This window comes from Prorops nasuta, unplaced genomic scaffold, assembly GCF_024137725.1.
Source record: "Prorops nasuta isolate Cenicafe-Biocafe unplaced genomic scaffold, Cenicafe_Pnas_1.2 PNAS00005, whole genome shotgun sequence".
In the NCBI taxonomy this organism is placed as follows: domain Eukaryota; kingdom Metazoa; phylum Arthropoda; class Insecta; order Hymenoptera; family Bethylidae; genus Prorops; species Prorops nasuta.
This window is the reverse complement of record NW_027116802.1, coordinates 5,092,850-5,110,410: the sequence shown is the minus strand read 5'-3', so window position 1 is coordinate 5,110,410 and position 17,561 is coordinate 5,092,850. Positions and strand designations below refer to the sequence as shown.

General features: G+C 39.5%; 1 protein-coding gene across 6 annotated transcripts in view; it reads right to left on the bottom strand.

Moving 5' to 3' along the window:
* LOC136773328 (uncharacterized) overlaps positions 1-17,561 on the bottom strand; it is a 70,946-nt gene that overhangs the window by 30,321 nt on the left and 23,064 nt on the right. The gene's annotated exons all lie outside the window — the stretch shown is intronic.

Genomic DNA, 17,561 nt, shown 5'->3' with positions numbered 1-17,561 from the left:
TAAAATAGGGAGGTACGTGTGTGGGTGTTCGTGACTCCAAATTGCAAAGTCCATTTCTTTAGAAGCTAACGTGAAACAGATGCACCAATACAGGCACAGTACGGAGTTTGAAAAGGTTCTCGTGTACATATTTTAGTTTAAACTCTTTCTCTCTCCCTCTCAGGCCTGGCACATTAACTCCCTCTTTTTCTCTCTCATCTCCAGCCCGAGAACTCTTGTCTCAGTCTTGCACTTCGGAAACAGCCCCGTCGCACCGTTAAACTACAAAGTTACCTCTCTCCCTCTCAGCGATTCGCTGCAACCTTCCCACCAAGAGCTACTAGAAAACCCGATCAGAATAATTTAACTCGCTATCTCCACATTATTAACCGCTATCCCCTCCTGCCCCCCACTATGCTATTACTTATTGTAGCTACTCAATGATTTGCTACTTTTTTTGTTTTCAAGCAAAGCAAACTTTGGAAACATAACGAAACTACTTGCATACTAATGCTCCTCCATATTTCAGTATACCCTCACTTGTCCCGTAGTCCGCGGTTTCAGCCCTAATGAAAGTTACAGGTTTTTCGATGGGTTAAAAAAAAAGAGGTTGAAAAGAAGCCTGGGAGGAAGAAGAAGACAAAAAAATCTCTTTCTGTTTGGTACAATATCGGTACTCGTCGATATTCGAAATATTTGCGCTTTATGGATTGAACCACTCCGTTCTAATAGGGATTTATATCCAAAATACTTCTGCATATTCTATATATATATATATATATATATATAGCTACTCCGATCTTACGGTATATTTCTGTCTACGTGAGAGGTATAAATACGACCTGCCATTTCCTAGTGGAAAGATGAAACAACCGCAAATATACGTTTGTACGTACGCAGGTCCGTGTTGGTGGGTGCGGGTTTGTGTGCACTGGCTGAAGTTTTGTGATGGTAACAAGTGTGGTGCTATGAAGAGGAATTGTAGACTTGTATCGGTATGTATGATAAATAGCCTGCAACGTTGGCTTAAGTGGCAAAGGGAGCAAGAAGTGCTGAGATATTAAAGTTCAAATCAAGACAATATAAATTTATTTTAGCAGAACTTCTTTCATCATAGATCTCTAGTGGAACTATGTTTTATTAAAGGCTGAGTGAATACGTAAAATATAATAATGCCCGAAGAGTGGCGTATAAAGTATTTACATGAGATCGCTGTGCTGCCTCTTCCTAGAAAAGATAGTATATCTCATAAAGGTGAAAGGTTCGTAAAACGTTATAACTGCATCCACTCTGTTCTCGCTCGCATGTCGTTACATTCATTCTTCTTAGTCAATAAAGGAATTAAAACTCAACGACAATATGACAATAACAAATATAAACATTGCATGTAGCAGTTTTTCTTTTATTTTACGTAAAATGAAGTGCAAATGGCTCGGATGACTTTTCAAATATAATTTGAAATACGAGAAGGATCGTGTAAATGTTATATGACAAACTGTAAGTGAGAATGAAAAGTAATTTTTGAGGTAACATTTTAATCGGATAAACGATATTCTTGTGGAACAAGAACAATTTGCTCGTAATACACGTGTATTATAATATTATGCTGTACTATATAATGGGATTACTTTGACGATTAATTCTTTTATGGAAAAAAGAGTGATGATAGTTTTGACACTAATCTCTCATAATCCTTGTGCAGTGAGAATTTTTTTCTATACATGCCTAGCGAGGGAATTCAGGCTATTTAAAATATTCAAGTATCGGGTATTCTTACGCGCAGCGGTGGATTTTTTCTTTTCCACATTTATAGGAAATAATCTTCTTAGCTAATTAAGCTCTTTGCGAGAGTGTCCATAACTAAGAGCTATTCTCTTTCGCGCCCATGCCACTTTAATATTCTATTAAACTTATATAACCCTTCTTTTTTATATTTTAGTTACTTAGCAGACTCGAGTTGGACTTGGGAGTAAGCGTTACCAACACGCTCAATTGCTACACTTCTCTCGCGTGAGTAAAGAAAGTTTTATATTACCGTGAGAAATAAATGTTTCTGGCCAGAGCTAATTTCTACAATGGCCAAGAACTCCGCCCAAATTGGAATAATTCATTACGACTAATAATATTCCGGAATACACAACGCTTGCCTAAAATATGAAACTCGTGGTTCTTTCGCGCGTCAGAATTTTAGAGATCCAATTATTTCAAAGGAGAATATGGTCAGAGTGTAAAGGCAGAACATTTGAGCTATCGTATACTAGGATATGTAAGTCAAGAAAATAAGAAGCTAGGAAAATCTAATTAAACCGGGTCTTTCGTATACATGGCTTTAATAATAAAGGACGTTAGAATTTAGTGGATTTCAACTATTCTGACAAGGCTACTGATTAAAGCGTCAATTAAACAGACATTTATTTCAACGGCCCACTCCATTTTCGTTACATTCTCTCATTCCGGCTCCCTCGTTAAAACATACTCGATGGTATTTCAGAAGGACAGAAAGTATCAGGGTGTGTAAAAAGAGTAATACAAACTGAAAGAAAAGGAATGCCGCAAAGAACGTTTTTGTAGGGGAAGAAGGGGGAGGAGGGGTGGGGGGGGGGGGTGGGGAGGTGAAAAAAACAGTTCTTGACGTTTTCAATAACAAGCCATTTGATTTTCTCAGTTCACGTAGAAAACCTGTTAGGCTATACCCTTTGGTCGATAACGGTATAAAGCAGAAAAGTCATGGCTCATTGATTGCGAGTTCCTGTATGATGACGTAGCCAAGTATAGTAAATCACTAAGCTTTATCGTAACTGTGACTGTTATAAGAGGTACACTAAGGTAAAATTGGCCTGGCAACGTGATCAGAACCCTAAGAGAACGTGCACACCCAACCCCTGCAGAACATTAAAAGCTTTTTAAAACTTCTCCCCACACAACATTTTCACTATCCATTACTGGAAAATTTATTCGTTCGCATTACCAACCTGCTTATTTGCAAAATTCTCCTTTTAATTTAAAATAACTCGTCCATTTCTTTATTCCGTGGCAGCGAGAAACATTGGAGCTTGTTCTCCGTGGGAAGAGAAATATTTTAAGTAGTAAAGGTCAATAATTACCGTTACACGTACGGTACTCCCAACTATCAGTATTCACCGGACGTTAAAACTGGAAAAGAAACGACTTTATGCTGCAAGAGAGGTACTGTTGGCTCTCTTGGATAAATGTACAATTAATCGGACGTTGAAATAATTATTCGAATCGGTGGAGGCTAAAGTTTGCTCTTGCTAATGAAAGACTGGTCCGGAACACGACAGAGAATTGGACCGAATTCTCCTTCGAGTATTCAATTTCATTAGTGTTCTTGTACCAAGTACATACATCGAATTCTAAGATGGATAAAAACTCTTACGCGATTTAATTGAAAAGATTAATTATCGCATAAATGTCTTTTAAGAATGAGTGCGGCTCGTTACATTTTTGCTTCATTTTGACGTCTCGTAAATCCCTTTGATGCCATGAAAATTTCATTGAATTTTTCGCCTTTTTCACCGAAACACAGCGAACAGATCGAGTGATGTATGTATTTAAGCTAATGCTCGAAACTTTAACGAGAGGAAAAAACGATAAAAGGAATGCAATTCCGAGGCAACAATGGATGTTTGCATGAATACTCATTTTGTTTAAGTTTAGTCTGATAGGGCCCTTTGGTGTATCAATGCAGGTTTATTTTCAACAAATAAAATCACATTCCCACATTGTTTACTTCCCGACCAACGATATCGCTTTAACATTGCTTTTCATAGACATATTGAAAGAGATTAAACACAAAATTTCATCCCAATTAAATAACCATTCAAAATAATTGAGCGAGCATAAAGGAAATAAACTGCTGGAAAGTGATTCGGACCAGTGTGAATCTAATTATCGTTTAGTTTGCTAAATATTTCTTGCGATGCAAGAAAGGAATTTCAGCATGTAGGACGGAAGAGCTTGAATAAATGGAGATGAAGAGCAAGGTTCACCACGGTGCAGCATATTGGACTGTGAATTCTTCTATGGAAGCGATGTACCGTGAAATCGGAGAAAGCCTACCTTTGATAAACAAATTGAAAGTATTTGAAGGGAAAGTTGGGTCGTTTCAGAAATTAATTAACGATTTAACATTGCACGGGAGAGAAAGGGAGAAACAAAGAGGCATGCATGAAATTAATTTAAGGAAATGAGGGTGTAATTATAACATTTGTTAAAATTTTTGAAAGGATTGAGAGAATTGTGAGGAGGTAATAGGGGAGGCAGGGTATGTGTGTGGTAGGAGGGATGAATTTCAATGTGGATGGTGAACTGTTGGATAAACCGAACAGGAGAAAGAGAGGCCTGGTGGTGGTACAGCAGGTTGGACGGAATTTTTCTTTGGATGCGTCGCACCGTGAAATCGAGGAGAGACGAGGTTCATAAATTATTTACCGATTCGCTGGAAGGGGTAGGGTAGGGTAGTAGAGGAGTGGGGGAAGGGGGTGGTAAGGCAGTCGGTACCCTTAGCATTCAGCAGAAGACGCAGAAGCGTGAGAGCCTCTTCGTGTTGGATTAGAAACTACGGCCTCCATATACATACGTACATACTCATCCACTTACACAAACACTACCACTCGCGCATAAAATCCTTCCTTCCTCCAAACTATTTTCCTTTCTCGACTCACTATTTATTGCCTATTCCCCCCTCGATCTTTTTATTTTATTCTATTCCGTTTCACATCCCCTCTCATTCTCTTCCATTTCAACGTAAATTAGTATTCTTTTCTACTACTAGCTTCATTCTCTTTTTTCCTACCTCTTTTTCAATCTTAAAATTAGAAATGAAAAGTTTCACGTGAAATAAAAGAAAATGAAGGGGGCCGAAAGATTTCGAGTAAATAAAAACTGGGGGTTGAAGTTGCTTGAACGAACGTCGAATAGGGGTGCACTAGAGTTTTATATGTATATGCATAGACGGATAGATGGATAAATATAGATAAGGTTAGACTCATGCTAGCCGATATTTTCCATTCCGGTGTGACGCTGAATCGGCCCTTCGTACACGCTTCAACGAACGAGACCGTTCCTCTTCGGATTCACGTCCAGTTTACGACCACTCATATTCCTTCCCCTCAAAATCCCCCCCTCCCCCTCCAACCCTCCTAAGCTTTTTCTGCTACCTCTTCCTCTTCCCTATCCATCTTTCTCATTTTATCGACGCCATATCTCTCGTTTTCACCTCGCTACTGATCTATCGCTGAAAATTAAAATTAGAAAACTAAAAAACAACGATAAACAATAAACCATTCTCGTCTATATACGAGAAAATCTATTTGCTCGTACAAAAACTTTTCCCTTTATTGCAAATGAAACATGGGCTATCAAAGATAATAAACTATATTTTTTAATTCCTGCTTCGGCAATGCCCTGATTGAATAAATATATATATATATATATATAAACCAATAAATACATTGTAGTAAAACAAATACTTTATAGCTCGGCTGAGAATAAAAAAATTGGTACTAGATTCCCCGTTACATAATTTCATAATAAATCCGAGTTAGGCTTGCCAAGTTTTGTATAAAGCACTGTCGTAAATATGGGCACAAATATGTTTTCGTAGGTCATCAAAAATCATTGGCAATTTATGCATAGCAAGAGACGAGCTACGCTTGATCTGGGGGTAATATAAATTTCATGTTTTATCGACCAGCGTATGTAAGCTAATACATTTGACTCGTGCATATTAAAGAGGGTTCTTTTGCTAAGCGTTTTTATCGTTGTCGACGAGGTCGGCAGCTCTCTGCACGTCTCTCTCCCTGTTGGATGACATGGAATAATTAGAGCGACTGGACCCCCAACAGTTAATCCAAAAATGAAACTAGTATCAAAGAGAAAATATTCTAGAAGCGAGCGAGAGATAATCGATAAAAAGTTTTGCTACTGAAGATGAGAAAAAGATATTGAGCTTAAAAGCAAAATAATTCGAGTTGAGAGGGGGTTAAATAAGGATGAGAAAGAGAAAAAAATGGGAAGCAAAGGAAAAATGACGAGGGCAAAGATAAGAGGATTTAAGGTGACAAGTTAAGACTATTTGCATCCAGAGGTAGCTGGGAGTATCAGAAAGTTCTGGAAAGGAAGGACCATCCGGTACTAAGTTACTTTAAGGAACTGGGAGAAAAAGAAATGACCAAAAATGGCTATAGGAACAGGAAGAGTCGGAGGGTGAACAGAGAAAGGTCGTTGCATCGGAGTTAAAACAAACTGAACTATCGTGAAAATAAAAGTCGTTTGTCAGTAAGATAGTTTAGTAGTAAAACATGGTGAGACAGAGAAAGGAGAAGGAGAAGGGGCAGGAGAGAGGGAAAGAGAGAGAGAGAGAGAGAGAGAGAGAAAGAGAAAGATAAAGGTTAGAGTATAGAAATAAGAAATAGGGATGGTGGGTTGAGGAGGTAAGAGATAAGGAGATCCAAGGTGACAAGTTGGAAATAGGTGGATGTATGCAGGAATTGGCGAGGAAGATGAAGCGAGTTGAAACGACAATAAGAAAGCGTATAAAAAGAAAAGGATGCAAAGTGAGATGGGAGAGGCTTAAAGTCAGTTGGTTAAAGGGAGAGGGGGATAAGGATGAAAGGCCAGTAAGAATTGCACAAGACCGCAAGGGGTCGCGTACGAACTGAAAAGCCAAAAGCTGACTGCGTGAAGCGAGATTGCGCACAGACTGTGCAGCTTCCCTGAAGAAAGATGCACCGTTGAACAAAAGAAAGGGCTTCCTTCAGGCTGGGATTTGTACCGTGCCAACATAAACGTCATTTCATCCTAGTGAATTACGAAACCTGCCACATACGACCTTCCACTACGCTCACTTTGTAATTCTAATCGAAAGAACTATACAGTCTCCTAATTTGTATCAGCTTTCGCCATTGTAACAAAAAGTTTCCAAATGTATCTGGCTACACCCCCTCTATTATTGTTGTGGTTAACCTGCAGTTTATACCTTTGCTTCAATGTTAATTAAATTCAGCAATGTCAAAATGGAATGTAATTATAGCTGTTTAAATGTTACCCTTGTAACGTTAGATCTCATTGGAATCCTCAAACATTACCAACTTACATAAAGTACATGCACGTCAAATGTCTTCTTCCTACCGTATATATTCTACAAGCTTATTATCACGTATCTCCAGGATTGTTTATACAATTGTTAAGATGTTTCAACCACTTAGAAAATTGGTCCTAGTTATCGTACGATCTGAATAACTTTTTGTCTCATTTTTGTCAGACACGGTCATATTTTCCTATAACAGGCTTGTCAATTGTTCCTTCAAGGTTAACGTTAATTAAATTTAGCAGTGACAAAGGGTAACATAACCACTGCTTTCCCAGAGCTCTATTCGCAACGCCAGATAATCCCATTGGAAAGAGCCAATATTCCCAAGTAACATAACATAAATAGCACGAATTACAGATGCCTAGCTTTCACGTAAACTGTACATGCTTATTATCGCCCATCTCCAAAATCGTTTATCCAGCAGTTTAACGTTTCGCCCAGGATACGCTGTAATCTTAAAACTTCAATTTTACGACTGAAGTTTAAATACTTGAAGATTTAATTAAAGTATTATCGGATTAAGATTTACGAAACAATAATTTAATAAAGTTTGACGATTATTCCTTTCGATGGATTTTTTCCCAAAACTTATCGAATATTTTCCTTCCGTTCTTTCGACTCGTTTCTTCCAGAGACACTTTTCATCGGTGGATGAGTGGAAGGACACTAAAATTATCGGGAACTTCAGGAGAGTTTCTATAAGGTCGTTACGCGCACCGATAACCAGATGACTACTGAACTCCGCAATTTTCAGCCAAAAGCTGTGCGAAACCACTCGCAGCGTTTTTTATTAGCAAATCAGGATAAACATAAACAACTACAATAAACACTTGACAGAATAACTTTGAATCTCTTTTAAATTCCAGTAGAGTAACTCAATATAGCTCCTGATTCTACTTATTTAAAATCTTGAAAAAAAAAAAATTATATTTGACCTGCTAAATTTTGTTGAGTGCAATTTTTCGCATAGACAATTTTTTACGATGGAATGGGGATAGTTTGTTTATACCACGTAAATTGGTTGTCGCGCGGAGGGATCCATTGTCGAGCCTGGACTAAGTAAAACCTGTAAAACTTGGCTTTTATGATTCGCTCGGAGACAGAGTTAGTGCGAATAAAAAGAGAGACATAGTTGTATTAAGGAGAATAGTGGGGGTTGGAAAAGAAGGAGAGAGCTGAAGTTTAATTAAAAGTGGCATTAATATCGGGGAACAATTAGCCCTTTACCTGACACCGTCACGCTCTCTTGTCATGGCGGATATCCGCTAGTACACTTTTACCCTTCCCCACCCCTATTTACCATCTAGGGGAAAGCAAATTAATTATATCGGCAGTAAAAAGAATTGGATAAGCGTGTCGAGTAGGCCAGAAGAAACTGTTGAAGATCGTCGATCAACCTTTGTCATTCGTTTTCTTTTGCGCGCCTCTAATTCTATTTATCATTGTAGAAAAATTCAAAGAAATCATCCTCCTTGTTACTCTTTTTTCTTTTAATCCCCCTATTCTCTTACTTTAGCCACCACCCTGTCTCGGCTTTTGGTTAATACGATTAATTTTATCCTTGCCTTAATACGACTAAAAGCCATCGACCCCATTGCTCATGGAGGTGTTAAAAGAAAATGCAAGCTTTAATCACAGGCAATATTAAAATTTGATGCTGTTTGCATGAAAAAACCAGCAATACTTCGTCATAATGATAGCCTGCATATTGATGGAGAAATTAGCAAATTTGTCTAATATTTGCATATATACCTAAAGTCAATCCGATCGCTACGATGAAACGGCTAACTCGTCAAATGTTCAAAATAATTTCAAACAAAACGTCATTAAAAACTAATGGCAATTAACACTGATTTCAGAGGCAAAGAAAAATTAAAGTACAATAGCTTCACTTTTCTAATAAAAACTTAATTTTGTTCAGAAAAGTTTTATTGAAAAATCCTTCGCCTTTAAATCGATGGATTAATATATTATTTATTGTCTTTGTATCTCAAATTTCTGTTATCCTTCGGTAGATTTGCTTATGTACATACTGACAGCTGGCACTTAAGGCGTTCGTACTTAACGGAATATAATCACAACATAGTGGATGAGTCGAAGGTCCTTTTTCTCCCTCTTCGAGGTGTCGCAGCGATGAAAATGATAAATTGTTGGTACAACCCAGACAGGCTAAAGATACAAAGAAGTCGGTTTGAGGAATGCCTTGAGAGTTTTGATGATTTTACATCACATCATTTATCACACAGGATAATGAATCTTGGTACCTTTGACTTAATCCTTTGAGATATGAAAGCTATGGAGGACATGATAAATTTCAGTTTAATTCCAAGAAAGATTGTATTTCGATTAGCAAATCGGTTTCGTTTATTCGTTGACTTGTACTACTTTCACTCAATTCTAACGTAATTTAACGTTTTATCGATAAACCCTTAGAGCACGTATGATTGGCAAAATTAGGGATAAACAGGGAGTAGACAACCTTCGATTCAGGATTGTGACTGAGAGGCAATCGGTGTTGATGTGTGGAAGACGGAGGGCCGAGAATCTAAAGTGGAGAAAGAACGAGCGAGTTTGGGTTTCGATTAAAAAGCGTAGATTTACAGGGAAGGAGGGCAGCTGCGATTGCGATAGGTCTTGTTCCAGGTTATAGAAAGGACACCTGAAGGTATTAGAGAAGGAAGAAGCGTAGAAGAAGGTGGAGAAAGGTGAGTGGAGAGGCAGGTAAGTAATTACATAGAGTAGTAAAGTAGTGTGAGTGAAAAGTGGTTGGACGAAGGAAAAGCTAATGGAAGGGGTTAGAAGGAAATAGTGACATGGAGCAAAGAGGGATGGAAAAGAACGGTGGGGGAGGTGTGGAAGTAAGGAATAGTGGAAAGGGTTGAAAATAAGTGGAAGAGGAATGGAAAGGACCGGCGGCGGCGAGTGGAAAGTGGAAAAGCAACGGACGTGGATACACACTTGTGCAAGCTTTTCCAGATCACATCTCGTTTTCCTTTTCAGTATTGTTGCGCGTCTTCTCGATTCATTGAGGTTTCTATCAAGCTGCTTACTTTATAAGATGGATCGTCACGTATCTTCGGCTAATGGGCTTTCGTCCTGTTTCACGTCGGACACTTGATTTCTCGAACGAGCACTCTCAACAATAGCCAACTCCCTTACAGAAACAAAATTCTCTACGACAATGCGTCTGGTGAATCCTTGCGTGTCGTAAAAATGGAAATGTTTACATCGAATCTCCCTTCCCCCTCTCCCCCCTGCCAACACCCCTCTTCCCCAAAGCAAAAATACATTCCCCGTCTCTTCCATTGAAGCATCGAACGATTTTCTTTTCCACTTAAAGCCGAAGGCGAGCTTAATGCGTTGTCTCGAGGGAACCAAGAGCAGTTTAAAGCGTAACTTATTTATATAATACGACCACGGGGAGCTCGTTCGATAAATAAAAGTTGGGATCATTCTCGAGTAAAGTTGGAAGCTCAATGGATAATGTCGCTACCACATTTTTCCCCGAGAAGTTATTTCGGTGTCGGCACATTCAAAAGTGACACCTCGGCTTTTCTCGGGGCATCACAAATGAAGGATCAACGGGCCAATTTTTCACCGTAGCTAGAATTCTGAAACTCTCTCCCCGTGCGAGTGCTCCTTTCAAATTTTTTTTTAAATCGCAATGATTCGGAAAGCTCTTTTATTTATAGCTTGAGCGCTGCGAAAAAATGTCTCCCCTTTGCGAAGGAAATAGATTTGCATAAGCTCGTTGGAGATTATAACAACGCTAAACTGGAAACGATTGAAGATGCTTCGAGTACATTTTACGACGAAACCGCCGACGTCTCGACTCGACTGACACAGTGAGACGTCGAGTCCTTTAAGCTCTCCAGATCTTGCAATCACCGCATGGATCTACTTGAAATGGCGGAAGGAACTTTACCGCTTTGATCTCTTTCTAGTCAGGAAATTAGGTTATTCCGCCAACATATAGACATATTGTATATATATATATATATAGGTTCCTTCTTAAAACCAGTCCAGACGGGACAAGGAGATTTTCAAAGAGGTGACGTTGTTAATCATCGGTCCAAGTTTCTCGCGTCAAGTTTTTCGAGCACGGGGATGATACGCGCGACTTAAAAAATGTTGCCAATGCCATTTAGCTGGCAGAAATATCGACAGATATGATAGAAGGCTGCTGGACGTTTTTTTAGCATAAGAAGCACTAGCTACGACAGAGACGATCGGGAAATTCTTGGAGCTTGATATGCTTATGTGATGGAAGGTTTCTTGGCACGTAAGTGATATATGTATTATCGTGCTATCCTATAACCCTGCTGCAAAGTTCCATTTAGAGGTTGGACAGTTACATAAAATTAGATTAAAGTTTGACGCAGGTTTAAACACCGGGGACTTGCAGCAACTACGTAAAACAGAATCTAGTGTTTAACAAATGGATATCGTGTAACAATGAAGTTTTCTCCCCTTTTAGCACCGATTTTGTCCTGAAAGACCATCGTAAATTTTGCCAACCCTTTCTCAGCGGACCCTAAACTAACGGTAAAAGTATCCGGGTATCCTCTTTGAAATCTTAAACACCCATGGATTTTCTTCGTGTGGCGAGAGAAAAAAATTTTACTGAGAAAATGGAAGGAATTCGTGTCGTATTTTTATATCGCTTTTACACGTATTTAATAGAAAATCCAATAAGGTGGTAAGAGTGAAAGGAGGGGGTGTTAAACGTCCTAATTGCAATTGTTATCGGCTTTAATTTGTTTTCTCGGCATATTGGCTATTTGAACTATTTTCGATTTAACGTTAGATGCAAGTCGTAGCCCCCTACATGTTGATAATTATGTATACGCTCTGTTGCCCAGCGATGTTCGTAATAGGATCCCCTGGCCTGAATGCAAATGATACTTATCGTTAGAGCCAATTAAGTTATATCCATATCTCTGATATGAAATAAATTCGTGGCTATGCGATACTTTGCTTAATCTCATTAGACACGACCAAAGGACTCCGGGAATATCAGAAACTCACTTTCCGAAATCTGGAGCTTGCCTCTCGATTCTCTACCTCGTTACGACTATGCCCGGCTCATTAAGTTATTCCACAGCCATATTCTTCTTTCTAATAACGTTACCTTCAACAATTTTTCCAACTCTCCCTCCCAAATTTCCAAATTTCAATGGAATTCTTCAGACCCTCCATTCACCCCGAACAAACCGTAACACAAGAATCCGCTTAATTCGTCGTCTAATTAGTGTAGTATACTTTTATGCTTGAATCTTTTCTTCCCATCCTAACTGGACGACTTGATAATACTTTCGCGAACGTTGCGTTCTTTGTAAAAAAAAGTGCAGCTCCTTTTGCCTAGCTGCCGCGGAAGGGGAAAAAATTAAAGCAATTTAACTTACCGGGAGAAGTATCCCAGGTGTCACTTGCCAAGTTTGCTGAAACTTTGCAAATTTATAAAAAAAAGTTCCTCAAGAATGGATGTGTGTATTTTTGCTTTAATATAAACTCATTTTTCCAAGGTGTGGCTTTATTTTGGTAAAGATAAAACTTTTTGTCTCAGTACAAGAATGAAAAGTTGCCATTTTCAACTGAAACATAATCGTGCGAACTGAGTTTTTATTTATCGCAATTGTTTATTATTCTCCTTTCTATTCAAACTTTACGTTGAAAATTCAAACTGAAAACTATCACGAGAGTGTATGAATTACAATCCCTGCTTTTTACAGTTTTCTCCTTTCCACCAACAAAAACACGTGAAAGGGTTAAGGATAAATTATTGTCTGAGCGGAAATTCGAGTATCCACGCCTCGCAAACATATCGATGAGTCTTTCAAAATTTACGTAAAACGAATTACATCATAGCAATAATTCATTAAAAGCACACGTGACAATGATGAGTCTGAAATTCAAGTTTTTAATCCACCATAAATAAAGAGACTGGAAGTTTATTTGGTAAACCAGCATATCATCAATTAGTTTTCTTTCTCTCTATCTCTCTCTCTCTCTCTCTCTCTCCCTCTCTCTCATATAAAGGATAAAATTTGATTGTTCGATAGTTTATAACGTGTGTTGATGCGCTTGTATTGCGACGAAAAGGATCTCGCAAGAGAGGATAAACAGATTGGCAAAAATGGAGGGAATGTAAGAGAGCGAGCAAGCGGGCAACCAAGCAAACGAAAAAGAGCGAGAGAGAGAGAGAGAGAGAGATGAAGTAGGTAACGCGTTCTTGGTAAGATTTATGAGTAGAAAGCTTCAACACGCAACGAGCTTTCTGGATATGAAAAGCAAGCTGGCATTAGCCCAAATTGTGCCGTGTATATAAAAGCAGCAGACCGTTCTTACTATTTATTAGAATCTCCTTACCAGGGAGAGATTACGCAAAGCGAAATGTCTTTGCGGTGCACATGCGCTCCGAATTCTCTCCAAGAGGTTCTCTTGTACATACAAAGGAAAATCCTGGTAAATTCCAATGTGTGCTAAGACTACGTATACATATCTATAGCCTGTACAGCTGGGCCCTCGATTAATCGCTCTAATCAACCTTGGTCCAGGTCAGTTAAATTGGAGCTGGCTAGACAATCGTTGCTCTTCTCTCTCTCTCTCTCTCTCTGCCACTCACTTTCTCTTAATTACACCCCCCCCCCTTAAAGCTTCACTCTTTTTCACGCACCTCTATATACGAACAGGTGAAATTCACCCTCCGGCAATCAAACCTCGTTATAATTCACACTCACGTATCGCTTAATCAAACTCCCACCGATATAGATATTTATCCTTTATATATAACGACTTTTATATTAACGTCAGCATTCCGAGAAATGCAATCTTTTTCTCAGGCTTTTCAACCAGAGTTTTCTGTTTCATTCTCTCCTTTCGCAGCAAAGTTTTGCACGTCGAAACGCTATGGCTGAACTTTCAACTCTCAGTTTATTTACGGGAAATATTTTTAATACAACCTAATAGGGCTCGAGTAAATCAAGTAATAGTTGTTATTTTCTTTGCTTTCTATTTACCGCAGGGTCCTTATGAAGGATGAGATTTTTCTCGATCGTTCTCTTTAGAGATGCTAGCGGAATTTGTTAAAAGGAGATGATTCGAGAATACTTGGAGAGAGTCTCGTCTACATTACAAACGTCGCTGGTCTTTTGAAAAGTCGCCGTTGAATTCGTTCATCGAACCTTTCCAGAATCCAGTGGTACAAAGGATAAATGAGATTGATCCTGCGCAGGGTGACTCACGAAAATTTCTTCCCCAATAACTTCCACTCCTTCACGATTGACGTATCGTTTCTCAGACGTTTCCCAAAACAAGACGAGGAATTCTCATAAATGCCAGTTTTCTCTCTCATCGATTTTTCCCCTTTCTTGCAGAAGCTGCAATTTTCCCTCCTCTCGACTCCCTTTTCTTCCTTCGCGAACAGCGAAATTTTCTTCGGTGACGCTTGCCCTACAAATTTTCCGGAGAAACGTCTTACGTGATGAGATCGAGCTGGCGATGAGGTTGAAAGAAAAAGCAAATTATTAAAAGTACAGGGTAAGAAGTCTGTGGAGTAAATTTAGAACGATCGGTTGTTTAATTGATTTTCCTCTGGATCCTGCATATTTCAGGCGAGCATTCATGATTGAACGTATTCCGGAGCAGGAGATGACTGGGCGAGCTTTGCCAGGCACTCGAATCGGGAGAACCGCAGTTCCTCGAGGTGAATGCAGCAATCCTTGGTGGAAAGTTCCTCGACGCGAGCTACGCCCTTCTTAATTCCGTCTTCTTAGCCTTCGCGATGGTCTATAGGGTCGAGAGGGACGGAGAAAAAACAGGCGACCGTGGACAGCAAAATAAATAGCTTAATTGTTTTAATCATTCGCTTTGTTAAGTCGCCGAAAAGTTTGCCAACGGCTGTCCGGATACGAGAGTCGAGGTTAGACGAACGTAAATAAACTTGTGCTCAAATGCATTTATATGACGGGCTTTCCGGCAGCTGGATTCACGGCGGGCAAACTTTTACGCCCTCGAAAAGTGTGTCCGGGGCACTAAATCAACTTAATTCCGGGGGAAATTCGCTCATGGCCAAAGTACAGTCGTCAAAAGAAAAGCCGAGACTCGCACTTACAACATTCTTTTCGGTTGGTACATCGCGTAAACGTCCATCAGCCCTGCCTACGACTACAAACAGGTTTCCTCTCTCCTAGTACAGAGAGTAATTTTGAATACAGAAACGTTATGCATTCAACCCTCGCTGATGGTATACCATTAAACCAATCCCACAGCAATTAACAAAACGCTCCATCAAACACCAACCCTGTCTCCGAACACTATGCAGTATCGCGATAATAATGTGAAAAGCGAGATTCTGGCAAGTTTCGCAAACTTCCTCGCTGGTTAACAGTTTTCCTTCTCTCTCTCTCTCTCTCTCTCTCCCTTTTTTTTTTTAATAAATTATAATAGCTCAGTAACGGCAAAGTTAAGAAGCCATTTGTCTTGTTTGAAGAAAGTTCCGGGAGTAAAAATGGTAATGATGGTAGGGATGGTGTTATAGCGAGCATTACTAATCTTTGTTCAGACGCATACTTACACGCTGACGTAGGTGATGAGTGTGTGGGTTTCTAAACTTATGCGGGAGCACGCGTTACCTTTCTCGTTCGGTCGAGCAAACGAGCAGTGACTTTTCTCGCCAGCATTGAAATTTCTGATTTCGGCTGGCCTTTTGAAGCTGCGAGGTAGCGAGATCACGGAAGGCCAAATGTAAAAAGCAGAGGACACATCTGGACGAGCATACGTGCGTGGAACGAGCAAAGGAGATTCGGATGACCGTAAATGCTCGCTGCACGTACGAATATCTCACTTGGATCCTGCAAGAGACGACGTATAAGTGTACACGTAAATCCTTCTACCTTCATTTCTCTCTTCTTTCTCTTGCCTATTCCCTTTGCTCTGAAAACTGATCCTGCATACTATGGGACGCCTTTTCCTCTCTCCTTCTCTCTCTCTCTGTCTCAGAGTCCACTTTAGTCCAATTCCAAAAACCATCCAGATTCGTCGCACTATTTTCTACTTAGACCCATGAATGTCCGCTCAAACTGTCTTTATCCACTCCGAAGCCAATTTTCGTAAGCAAACAAGATAATGAAATTACATTGGATGAAAAAATATTGCTTCAGTTTTAAACATGCAATAAGAAGAAAAACAAATTTCGTCGTTGAGGGTAATAGAGTTTTACCTATCAGAGTGTCGTAGCAGTTAATGAGTCGTGGAATGCTAATAGGATATTTGGTAGAATTTCGAGAGAGAATTTACGCTGATTATCTCTACTTAGGGAAGGAGAAAAAGGTGTCGGTTAAACAGTGTAATAAGGGAAAAGTGGTACGGGTTATACTATCTTCATATTGATGTTGGGGCCCTACGAATGCTGATGACGCGTTGACGCTGATAGAACAATATAGTATATAGTCTACCTTACCTCCACCCCCTCCTCCCCTTTTTTCCATCTATCACAATACCCCCCCTCCCCCTCCCGACTTTCATCTCGGAAGGAGCACCAACTTGCAAGCTTTGTACAACCATCGAGCATCAATCCCAAAAGTAGTTAAAGTTCTTGATTACAATAGTGCGAGCGTTAATTCAACAATAACGCGTCGAAAGTTTAATATTTGCTTTGCTTTTGTGGCGAACCACCTTCGGTGACTGAGGAGTGGCACAAAAGGCGAAGAAGAAACAGTGGCAGTCATTCGTATTTCAATCAGTGTAGACAAACATATATAAGACATCCGGCAGGAAAATCTCGGAAAAGCACAGGTTTTTCTACCAACGTGGAACATTTTTGCTGGAAGTATGTTAAATTTTTAGCGAGCTATGTAGAAAAGAGCCTCTGGTTGTTTTTCTACGATAGAGTGGGAGAGAAAATTTGGTATTAAAAATGTACTAGAAAAAAGATTTAAAAGGTGATAGGAGAAAAATGAGTTTTGAGTAAGAAAATCTATCAAGGGAGATATAACGCGCCCGCGTTGAGGCTACGAAATATAATCAAGTTAGAACGATGACGCTGCATCATATATCCAAGCTTGGTGTACAGGACGATAAAAAAATTGCGTGCTTCTATAAAGGGACGTACTCGTGGGATAAAAGTAAGGAAAAATGTCCTTTACCATTTTTCAATCCGTAACTTGGTTCTCCAGAAATGCAATAATAAATTTGGCGATACAGGGTGTTTTTTGCTCTATATTTAACAGACGAAAGCTCTTGAACCGAGGCTCAAATCGTAAAACGGCAAAGGAACTTTACGCTTAGTTTAATCCGAAGAATACGACCCTCTCACGAGGTGCACGATTTTTGTAAGAGCCTGTATTGCGTATCGCGCGGTTTCTCGCGTAAAATTTGTTGGCGCAAGACGAGGGACAAGTGATCTGGAAGTGGATGAGACACGAGACCCGTGGGAAATCTTACAAGAGGCAAAACAGGATGAGGCATA